The sequence below is a fragment of the Oryctolagus cuniculus genome, chromosome 20 (assembly GCF_964237555.1).
Source record: "Oryctolagus cuniculus chromosome 20, mOryCun1.1, whole genome shotgun sequence".
In the NCBI taxonomy this organism is placed as follows: Eukaryota; Metazoa; Chordata; class Mammalia; order Lagomorpha; family Leporidae; genus Oryctolagus; species Oryctolagus cuniculus.
The window spans coordinates 49006564-49018662 of record NC_091451.1 but is presented as its reverse complement, the minus strand read 5'-3'; positions in this window follow the sequence as shown (position 1 = coordinate 49018662).

Here is a 12099-nt window from a genome sequence, read left to right as displayed (position 1 = left end):
AGTTTCTTGAGATCATTCAACATTAGCAAATAGGCTCCTAATCATATGTATAATTAATCTTCAATTATTTTAAGTATCTATTTATTTTATTTTAAAGTCAGTGTTATAGCAAGAGAGGAAGAGACCAACAGATAGAGAATCTCAATCCGTTGCTTCACTTCCTGAATGGTTACAATGTTGGGGCTGCAAAAGCATGAAGTCAGGAGCCTGGAACTTCCTGCAGTTTCCCACAGGACTGGAAGGAGACAAACACTTTTGTCATGGTACACAGTGATCTCCATTGCACTTCCTACATCTGTGAGTTCAAGCTTGTGGACTGCATATATAACTAATGTCACATACTATGTGTCCACATGTACCTGCATTATTTCTGTTAGCATATTATGCTCAAGGCTGACCCATGATTTCCTAATGACAGAACAACCTCCTTCTTAACACTGAATAATATTCCATGTCAAATGTAACAGACTGCATTCACCGTTTTATGCACATTTCGCTTTATTGTAGACTGAACTATTGTGAACACAGCTGCATTACCTGAACCCAGGACTGTGGGTGAATTGTGACACAGTGACTTCTATCCAGTGCTTGAGCTGAACTCAGAGTCATGGTTACAGAACAGGGGAGAAGGGGAACACAGGGGATGGCTGATACCAGGGCACAAAGCACAACTCAAAGGAAGGAATAATTCTGCCCCCACCACAGTGGGCTGACTCAGTTCACTACAACCCACGACATGTTCCACAAATAAGCAGTACTGAGGACACCCGGTCTCCCAATACAAAGTGATGGAACGGAGGTAGAAATGTGAATGACCGTGAGTTGATCTGTGCCCATTTCTAAAACACACAGATTCCAATAGCACATTACACACCACTAACACATACAGTGTTCTGTGTTAATGAACAGTTTTAAAATAACGTAATGGATGAATAAGCAAACAAGACATAGTATCCTTAAATGAATCCACTTGCAGTCTTTCATCTGTGTAAATATGGGCGGCAGGCATTAGGACAAAATTGGCAAAGTCCCCACTAGGGACACCCGTGTTCCCATCAGAGTGCTGCTTGAGCCCAGCCACACGGCTTCCTACACTTTTTCCTGATAACACATCGTGGTAAACTACAGATGACGCTATAGCGATAGAGCCCCTACAACCGACAAAGGAAACACAGACGCAGTTCTGGGCTCCAGGTTTTAGAAAGGCTAACTCCTAGATGTTGTAGGCATTGGGGGAGTTTGGGGCTGTCAATCCAAAGGCAAAAATCTCCCATTTTCATCTTTGCTGTCCATCACTACACTTGTGTTTCTCTCACCCCTTCTCTCTATCACTATTCCAATGTCTTTCATATAGATGATATAGATGTCAATAGATAATATGAAACAATTGTTATTTAAAAAATGAAGGACATGATATTGCTAACACTGGATACTAAGGGTACACACATACTAAAATGAAAAAAAAACAATAAAACATAAAAAATTCATATGATCCAAATCCTATCATAGCCTACACCCACAGGACATGTACATCTGCCCTGGGCCCTGTCCTGTCTGAGACGTCTACTCCAGGGCTGGCTATATAGGGGCAGCTCATGCAAATAGGGCCTCCCTCTGCCCATGAAAACCAGCCCAGCCCTCACCCTGCAGATTTGGCACAGGAGCTCCAGCCCCAGGACTTCAGGGTTCCACTCAGTGATTGCACTCAACACAGACGCTCACCATGGAGACTGGGCTGCGCTGGCTTCTCCTGGTCGCTGTGCTCAAAGGTAATGATGGAGAACGCGGGGCACTGAGTCTGGGAGAGGACGGGAGTGAGAGACACAGAGAGTGTGAGTGACAGTGTCCTGACCAGAACATCTGTGTTTGCAGGTTTCCAATGTCAGGAGCAACAGGAGGAATCCGGGGGAGGCCTGTTCAAGCCTGGGGGATCCCTGAAACTCTCCTGCAAAGCCTCTGGATTCTCCCTCAGTAGCTTTGGAGTAAGCTGGGTCCGCCAGGCTCCAGGGAAGGGGCTGGAGTGGATTGGATGCATTTCTGCTGGTAGTGGTAGCACAGACTACGCGAGCTGGGTGAATGGCCAATTCACCACGCCCAGAACTCGGTGAATCTGCAAATGAACAGTCCAACAACTGCGGACATGGCCACCTATTTCTGTGCCAGAGACACTGTGAGGGCCCTCAGGCTGAGCCCAGACACAAACCTCCCTGCAGGGGCGCGCACCGCCACCAGGGGGCGCACAAGACGCACTGAGCAGACTCAGACCCATTCCCAGATGTGGTGGGAGGTGAATCCTTGGTCCTCCTGAGGAAATTGGGATTTGTGGTCCTGTAACTGTTTCCTACGTTCCAATCTGGATGGATGATTCTGTCCCTAACACCGATCACTGAGCAGAAGTTTTGGTATCATGGGAAGATGTCACATGAAGAAAATGGAGTCGTTTCTGGAAGAATGAATGACATTTTTGGGGTCCCCAGCATCTGAGACCTGACTAAGCTCTGGGCACCCGGGGAGTCTTTTCCTGTCCAAATCAAAGAAGAGCTCTCCGTGGAATTCTCTGATGACGTCATCTGGGACCCTGCTGAGAGCCCAGGGGCAGTGTAGAGCCAGTCAGGGGCTATGGATGCTGCAGTGTTTCACATCCATGCCCTCCCCTCCTGCACAGCTGGGCCCCCGAGGGACAGAGCTGACCCCGTGGTCCTGGTCCCTGGGGCTCCCGTGTCCATTCTCTACAGCTGTGCCCTCGTCTCCCTTTCACTTCCTCACCCTGAACTCACAGGTTGAGGTCCACGTGGTCCAATCCCCAGGTCACGGATTAACCTGCAGCTCAGGGGTGGCTCAGGCTGTGGCTCCTAGAAATCCTGCTTGCTCTTCCTCACTCACCTCTCCTGGGTTCCCCAGACCTGCTCTCATTTGCAAGCAGAGGTGGCCGTTGGTAGTGCAAGGGGTCAGACTCATGGAAAACACTGGGTGTGGAGAGGTCTTGTTCCCCACACTCTGCTGGCCTTGTCTCCATCTCAGGGAGACCAGCAGGTGGGACAGCCCAGTGACGTCTGCACTAGAGCCCAGGTGGTTCTGGACTGTGTCCCTGTGAGCCCACCAATGATCCAACCCTGGAGCTGCATCCCTGCTGCATGAAGGGCCTGCCCCAGAGACTGTGTGTCCAGAGACCCCCGACTCCTTCCTCCAGGGACTGCCCGCACCTGTTCTCAGCCATGCTCCTCCTTCTGTGGAAGCAAAATTGTCCTTCAACTCTCAACTTTATCATCATCAGGAATGAACAAATTTTCTGCTCTTCACCAGGATAACTGCATCAACCCCATGTGTTTACAAAATGTCTCCTGCAAAAATGCAATTGCTCTCTCATGTAGGATTCTTACAGAAACTGAAGCACTTCTCTCAGCTGAAGTAGAAATGACTAATTTGGAGTGGTTCTGTCTAAATTTGGAGACAAAGGAGAGTCTCTGTTTCAGGTGGGAACAGATGAGTGGCTAGTATGTTGCTATGCACCTGTTTTTTTTTTTTTCCCGCATGTTGGTTCCATAATGTAGTACCCCAGAGGGGAGGTGTGTGGAGCTCACAGCTGTAGAGGCTTACGTCCAGGATCAGACAGTGAGAATGTTGTGCCATGAGGCATGCTAATATTGTGAACATCATACAGTGTTCAGGCATCCTAATATTGTGGACAGGGATGGGAGGGACCCCATCCCCACACAGGACATCATGCGAGACCAGGGCTGACTCTAGAAGCACTGTGCTCTGTGCTGAAGCTGGGGACCCAGGAGATCTACTGTGATCTCCTCCAAGAGCAGATTCCCCAGAAATGAACAAATTCCACTAGGCCTCACTCGCAGAGCTCCCCCACTTCTCCCACAGTCACCCTGGCATCACTCCAAAACACACACACCTTTGAGGACACACTCTGCCACAGGCAGAGGAGGGAGGTTTCCTTCTACAAGCATTGTAGGCCTGATGACACAGAACCTGTTGTTCAGGATGAAGCCAGTTGTGTAAAACAGGTATTTTGAGACGTTAGAAGACTCAGGGCCAGTTTTAAACACAGCTCATGCAGACAGTCCTTTTGTTCCTTTGGGATACAGGCTACTGATCATACGTTCTATATGAAAATAGTTACTTCCATGTGTGTGTAGGCTGCTCATGTCTCATTGGTCCACTTGCAGTAGAGAAGCTCTGTAGTTTATGCAGCATCATCTGAAAAGGTTTTCTTACGTTGCCTGAACTCTGGAGATCCAAAAGGGAAATCATGGACAGACCACTATCAGGGAGATTCTGCCCTGTGTTTCCTTCCAGTAGTTGTACAATGGACTTTGCATCTGATGTCAGATCCTGGTTATTCCATGCTTTTCATGTAAACATCCAGATCGTGCACCCCCTGCCAGTGCTGTTACGTGGGGCCATGCTCAGCACTGAAGCTGTGAGGACAAACCACATTCACCCCCAGCAGGCTGCTCCCAGTATTACGTGTGGTTCTGTTAGGGGCACTGGAGACCTCAGCTTCCTCCATGAGGCCCTGACGTTGAATCCACTCATGACGTGGAGTCGTCACTGGGTGCACTCCCCAGAGACGATGTCATTCCACGTCTCCCAGGCACCTGTGCTAGTTTTACTCAGTGGTGGTCAGTGTGGGGTTTGCCAGGGACAAGGACACCTGATCAGACCTCCTGACTCAGTGTTCTGCTGCAGGCACTGGGGTCCCAGCTGTGTGGCCCTTCCACCTGTCCTTACTCTCATGCAGAGGAAGAGCCCACCCCTCCACCAGGTCCTCTCCCTCTGCTGCTGCACCCTGTCCCCGACTGTCACTTCGCCACGTGCCATGCTTCTCCTCCCCAGTCCTCAGCTTTGGGGGTGGAGCCATCCCCTGAGGATGCAGACTTCTGTGTCTTGGGGGATCAGTGCTGGCACAGTGTCTGGGGTGGACTCTGCTCACGAACATTTTCTACAGGATTCCACCAGGACATTGGTCATGATGGTTTCCTCCTGCAGGTGAATCACTTTCCTACTCAGTGGACACAGAGGAGCAGGGTCTGGGGTATTGAGGCTGAGGATGCTGTTCCTGCAGAGCTGTGAGCAGAGCCAGCACTGCTTGGTATGTGTGTGTGGTCTCTCCAACTGAGCAGCTGAAGGCTGCACATTAGGTGGAACTTACCCTCCATACCTGATGCACGGAGCCTCCCATCATGCATGTGGGGACCTCACCACCCAGTGATTCCATTGAGAGGGGCTCTAGGGAGGGACAAGGCCATGAGGGTTGCTGCCTGCATTGAAGGGAATATGAACCTTAGAGAGACCCTCCCATACATTTGTTGTTCCTGGGGCTGCAGGAACAGGAATCTGGTATTGGGTGCCAGAGTCACATGTGAGACCCTTTTACTCCCTTGGGGGAGGTGCACATCTTAAACAATGCAACTTTCATTTTATTATTTATCTTATATCCATGAAATTTGGTAACAGAGTTAAGATTAATGTGCTGCACATTTGTGCCAAATACAATATACTTACTCTAATTTATTTCAGTTTTACTCTTATCAGATTTTCAGATATTTTGGTTAAAAACTAAGAAACCCTCATTCACCTGTGCCCTACAGGACCTGCAAACTCAGTGCCTTCAACTTCTGCCCCTGGCAAACCTACATGATGCTCAGCACTGAACTGGGTGAAATCTGTTGTGAAGGAGCCCAAAAGGGCTCAGGCCTTAATGTGACTGGAGGAGGTGGGCCAGGGCTGGGTGACACAGGGACAGTGGGCAGCACTGTGGGATGTCATATTTGCTCTTGGCATAGTTGTGATGAAGAGTGAGAGAGGCACAGGTGAGTCACACTCACCACACACTTTCAACATGTGGGGCTGCCTCTGTATCTATCACAACTCGACAGCATTGGGAAGCAAATTGCCCAGCAGAGAAATTGTGAAGAACAGACAGACACCAGCACGTGGAACACCACACTAAGATGCACCTGCGTGAAACCTGGTCCTTTGTTCATCTGTCTGTCAAAAACAGAATCCAGCAAAAGTGCTCCATGTTCATGAACTAACTGTTGTGAATGAGGTCACTGTAGTTGGAGATGGGACTGCAAATGTCTAGACATGGCGCCCTCAGATGGCTTGGACACATCCCTCAGACTTCGTATTCCCTGTAAGCAACAGCAGGATTTGGCAATTTTTAAAAAAGATTTATTTTATTTACTTTATTTAAATGACAGAGTTACAGAGAGAGGTAGAGACACACAGAGAGAGGTCTTCCATCCACTGGTTCTCTCCCCAGTTGGTCACCATGGCCGAAATTGTTCTGATCCGAAGGCAAGGGCCAGGGGCTTCTTGGGGTCTCCCATGTAGATTCAGGGGCCCAAAGACTTGGGCCATCTTCTACTGCTTCCCAGGCCATAGCAGAGAGCTGGATGGGAAGAGGAGCAGCTAGGACTAGACCGGTGCTCATTTCAGATGCCGGCGCTTCAGGCCAGGGCTTTCACCCAATGTGCCACACACCAGCTAAAGTATGAGACTGGTGAACTTTTGGGGTGGGAGTTCACGGACTGGCACTTTTTGGTCCATAACTGATATTTCATTGGTGTTAATATCCAGCACACAGGTGTTTTGATGTGTACTCAATTCTTAACACACACACACTAAAACCTAAAAAGCCATGCATTGCTTTTTTTAAAAATGTTATTTTAATGACATTCGACTTCAAATTTGGAAGAAACACATTCATGTGCCACTATCTTCAAAGACTGCTCTTACATAAATCCCACCCAGTCACAATTTAACATCATATACACGAAAAACTCACTATTTCAACCCTTCACAGCACATTAACAAATTCATTAGGTAAACTGGACAACCACAACCAATGACGGTACAGAGCGCACATCGCTCCTGGAGCTGTTAGGTGGAGTGGGAAGTCCTGTGTGAGGAACAGAGGTATAGAGTATGGAGGTGCCTCCTACCAGACTAGAGCCCTTGGACACAGCACAGCCTGTCTGTTATTCATTCAGTAACTGTGCACGTGTTCAAGGGAGGTATCACTCATGCCAATATCACATTTCTGTGCTTGTGCAGACACAACACAGGGGCAGGCACTGTTGTGCAGTGAGCTGAGCCCTTGTTGGAAGCCCACACCCTGTGTTGGAGTGATGGCTCAAAAACCAGCCTCTCCACCTCAGGCCCTGTGTCCGGAGGGTAAAAACGTAAAGGTGGGGCTGGTGCTGGGACATAGTATGTTGCAGACCAAATCTGCAGTACTGGCGTCCCACATGTGCACCGGTTCAAGTCCCAGCTGCTCTACTTCCAATCCAGCTCCCTGCTACAGCCAGGGAAAGCAGTAGAAGACAGCCCAAGTCCTTGGTTCCTTGTACCTGCATGGGGATCTGGAAGAAGCTCCTGGCTCCTAGCTTCCAAGTCGCTAAGGTCTAGTTGTTGTGACTAATTGGAAAGTGAACCAGAGGAAAGACGATTGCGCTCTCTCTCTCTGTGTCTCTCTCCATCTCTCTCTCTCTCTCTCATTCTCTCTCTCTCTCTGCCTCTAGTTCTCTCTGTGTGTAACTTTGACTTTCAAATAAATAAATAAATGTTCAAAATATAAATTAAGGGCCCGAGCCAGGGCTCACTTGGCTAATCCTCTGCCTGAGGTGCCGGCATCCCATACGGGTGCTAAGTTCTAGTCCCAGTTGCTCCTCTTCCAGTCCAGCTCTCTGCTATGGCCCAGGAGGGCAGTGGGGGATGGCCCAAGTTCTTAGGCCCCTGCACCCACATGGGAGACCAGGAAGAAGCACTTGGCTCCTCTCTTCGGATCAGAACAGCTCTGGCTGTAGCTGCCATTTGGGGAGGGAACCAATGGAAGGAAGACCTTTCTCTCTGTGTCTCTCTCTCACTGTCTATAACTCTACCTCCAAATAAATAAATATATATTTAAATAAATTTTAAAAAGATGAATGAAATGCTTTTCTGTCCATTATCTCACAACAATTTCCAGGTCTCAAGGCATTAATTGGCTACTTAAGATGCCAGACACCCTCGTCTGCCCTGGGCCCTGTCCTGTCTGAGGTATCTGACCCATGCCTGCTATATAGGGGCAGCACATGCAAATAGGGCTCCCTCTGCCCATGAAAACCAGCCCAGCCCTCACCCTGCAGCTCTGGCACAGGAGCTCCAGCCCCAGGACTCCCAGGTGTCCACTCAGTGATCGCACTCAACACAGACGCTCACCATGGAGACTGGGCTGCGCTGGCTTCTCCTGGTCGCTGTGCTCAAAGGTAATGATGGAGAATGCGGGGCACTGAGTCTGGGAGAGGGCATGAGTGAGAGACACAGAGAGTGTGAGTGACAGTGCCCTGACCAGGACGTCTGTGTTTGCTGGTGTCCAGTGTCAGGAGCAGCTGGAGGAGTCCGCAGGAGGCCTGGTCAACCCTGGAGGAACCCTGACACTCACCTGCACAGTCTCTGGATTCTCCCTCAGTAGCTACAGCATGGGCTGGGTCCGCCCGGCTCCAGGGAAGGAGCTGGAATATATCAGAATCATTAGTAGTGGTGGTAACACATACTACGCGAGCTGGGCGAGAAGCCGATCCACCATTTCCAGCAACACGCCCAGAACACGGTTTCTCTGCAAATGAATAGTCTATTTCTGTGAAAGGGACACAGTGAGGGTCCTCAGGCTGAGCCCAGACACAAACCTCCCTGCAGGGACGTGAGGCTCCACCAGGGGGCGTACAAGATGCACTGAACCAAGATTCCGGTCCTGCACAGGTGCAGAAGATGAAGCCCTGGTTTCAGGTCAGGGAATTGAGGTTTCCTCTCCTTTAACACTTTTCAGGGAATAATTCTACTTTTTTTTGTTTCCGACTGACTGCAGATTCCATGGACACCTCCCTGGGATTTCATATTCATTGTACCATCCAATGGTGTTTGAAGATCATGTAATAATTGTTTCTCGTTTTTGATGCTTTTCCATATGGTTTTACTAATTAACCTGACACAGACTTGTACCAGGGTTATCATCTCTCTCTACCTCCATAAAACATGTCAGCTCTGGTATGTCTGATAATAGCCATTCTAACAGGAGCGATGCGATGTCTCAATGTGCTTCTAACATGGACATATATGATGGTCCCAAATTGATAGCATTTTATATGTCTGTTTATATATCTTCTTTTAATAATTTATAGAAATGATATAAATTTTAAAATTTATCATTTTATTTGAGAACTTGTCTTTATGTATTTGTCCAAAACCACAGAGAGACTGAGACTGACAGTGATCTTCTAATTCCTGCGTCACTTCCCCGATGGCTACAAAAGATTCAGCTGAGTCAGGTGACAGCCAGGTGCTTGGAATTCTGTCCAGGTCTCCCACGTCGGACTACTTGGAACCTCATCTACAGCCACCCAGGTGTGCTTAGGCAGGAATCTGAAACTGGAACCAAAGTAGGACGCAGCACTAAGCATCCTGATACAGGAGCAGGAATCCCTCTGGCTAACTCCAGTGCTGCTCCTGTCACCACCTTATCATCACTGCATTTAAACAATTGATTTCTTCCCTTGGGATTCAGCTGCTTGAGATCTTTGAACATTAGGAAATAGGCCCCTAATCATATGTATAATTAATCTTCAATGTATTTTAAGTATTTATTTTATTTTAAAGACAGTGTTATAGCAACAGAAGAAGAGACAAACAGATGGAGGGAGAATCTTCCTTCCACAGGTTTCCTTCATGAATGTCTCTAAGACTGGAGATGGCTCAGCCTAAATCAGGAGCCTGGAACTTCCTCCAGATTCCCACATGGCTGGAAGGTGGCAAACCCCTGGGTCATGGTTGACAGTGATCACCATTGCACTTCCTACCTCTGTGAGTTCAAGCGTGTGGACTGCATATATAACTAATGTCACATACTGTGTGTCCACATGTACCGGGATTATTTCTTTTAGCATATTAGGCTCCAGCCTGACCCACGATTTCGTAATGACAGAATGACCTCCTTCTTAGTACTGAATAATATTCCATGTCCAAATGTGAAAGAATCCATTCACTGTTTTATGCACACTTGCTTTTTGCAGATTGAACTATTGTAATCAAAGCTGCATTACCTGAGGCCAGCGCCACTGCTCAATAGGCTAATCCTCCTCCTGCAGCTCGGCACCCAGGTTCTAGTCCCGGTCGGGGCGCCGGATGCTCTCCTGGTTGCTCCTCTTCCAGTGCAGCTCTTTGCTGTGGCCCGGGAGTGCAGTGGAGGATGACCCAAGTCCTTGGGCTCTGCACCCACATGGGAGACCAGGAGAAGCACCTGGCTCCTGGCTTCTGATCAGCGCAGTGCACCAGCCACAACTCTCTGGCCGCAGTGCCTATTGAGGGTTAAACAACGGAAAAAGGAGGACTTTTCTCTCTGTCTCTCTCTCTCTCTCACTGTCTAACTCTGCCTGTCAAAAAAAAAAAAGGTGCATTACCTGAATGCAGGACTGTGGGTGAATTGTAGCACAGTGACTTCATACCCAGTGCTTGACCTCAAATCAGAGTCATGATTACTAGACATGAGGAAGAGGGGGGAACAGGGGACGGCTGTTACCAGGGCACAAAGCACCACTCAAAGGGAGGAATAATTATGCTCTGTGCCTCAGTGGGCTGCCTCAGTTCACTAGAACCCAGATCATGTTCATCATCATAACTAGAACTGATGCCTCCAGGCCTCCCAACACAGAGTGATGGAAAGGAGGTGGAAATGTGCATGACAGTGAGTTGATCTGTGCTCATTTCTATGACACACAGATTCCAATAGCACACTACAAACCACTAACACATACAGTGTTCTGTGTTCAGGAACAGTTTTAAACTAAGGCAATGGATGAATAAAGAAACAAATCATAGTTAACGAATCCACTTGCAGTCTTTCATCTGTTTAAAAGTGTGCAGCAGGCACTAGGACAAAATTGGCTAAGTACCCACTAGAGACACCCGTGTTCCCATCAGAGTGTTGCTTGAGCCCAGCCTAACAGATTCCAATACTCTTTCTTGATAATGCATCATGGGAAACTGTAGATGACCCTACAAGTGAATGAGACCCTACCGCCAACGTGGGACACACAGTTTTCTGCTCCAGGTTTTAGAAAGTCTAACTCCTAGATTTCTCAACATTTATGTTTCTCTCACTCCTTCTCTCTCTGTCACTGTTTCAATATCATTAGAAGAGTTAATAATGAACCAACGGTTACTTTAAAAATGAAGGACATGAAACTGCTAACACTGCATATTAAGAGTACACACATATTAAAGTGAAATGAGGCATTCGCCTTCAACTTTTTAAAAATATTAATAATGTAAAATTTGACTTGATCAGAATCCTATCATAGCCATCACCCTAAACCCCCAGGACACCCACGTCTGCCCTGGGCCCTGTCCTGTCTGAGGCATCTGAACCCATGCCTGCTATCTAGCGGCAGCACACGAAAACAGGGCCTCCCTCTGCCCATGAAAACCAGCCCAGCCCTCACCCTGCAGCTCTGGCACAGGAGCTCCAGCACCAGGACTCCCAGGTGTTCACTCAGTGATCGCACTCAACACAGACGCTCACCATGGAGACTGGGCTGTGCTGGCTTCTCCTGGTCGCTGTGCTCAAAGGTAATGATGGGGAACGCAGGGCACTGAGTCTGGGAGAGGACGTGAGTGAGAGACACAGAGAGTGTGAGTGACAGCTTCCTGACCAGGACGTCTGTGTTTGCAGGTGTCCAGTGTCAGGAGCAGCTGGTGGAGTCCGGAGGAGGCCTGGTCACGCATGGGGGATCCCTGAAACTCTCCTGCAAAGCCTCTGGATTCACCATCAATAGCTACAAATGCAATGGGTCCACCAGGCTCCAGGGAAGGGGTTGGAGTGGATCCGATGGATTAGTAGTGGTGGTAGCACATGGTACGCGAGCTGGGCGAATGACTGATTCACTATCTCCAGCGATAACGCCCAGAGCACAGTTTGCCTACAACTGAACAGTCTGACAGCCGCAGACTCGGGCTTGTATTACTGTGCCAGAGACAGAGTGAAGGCCCTGAGGGTGAATCCAGACACAAACCTCCCTGCTGGGGCACGTGGCTCCACCAGGG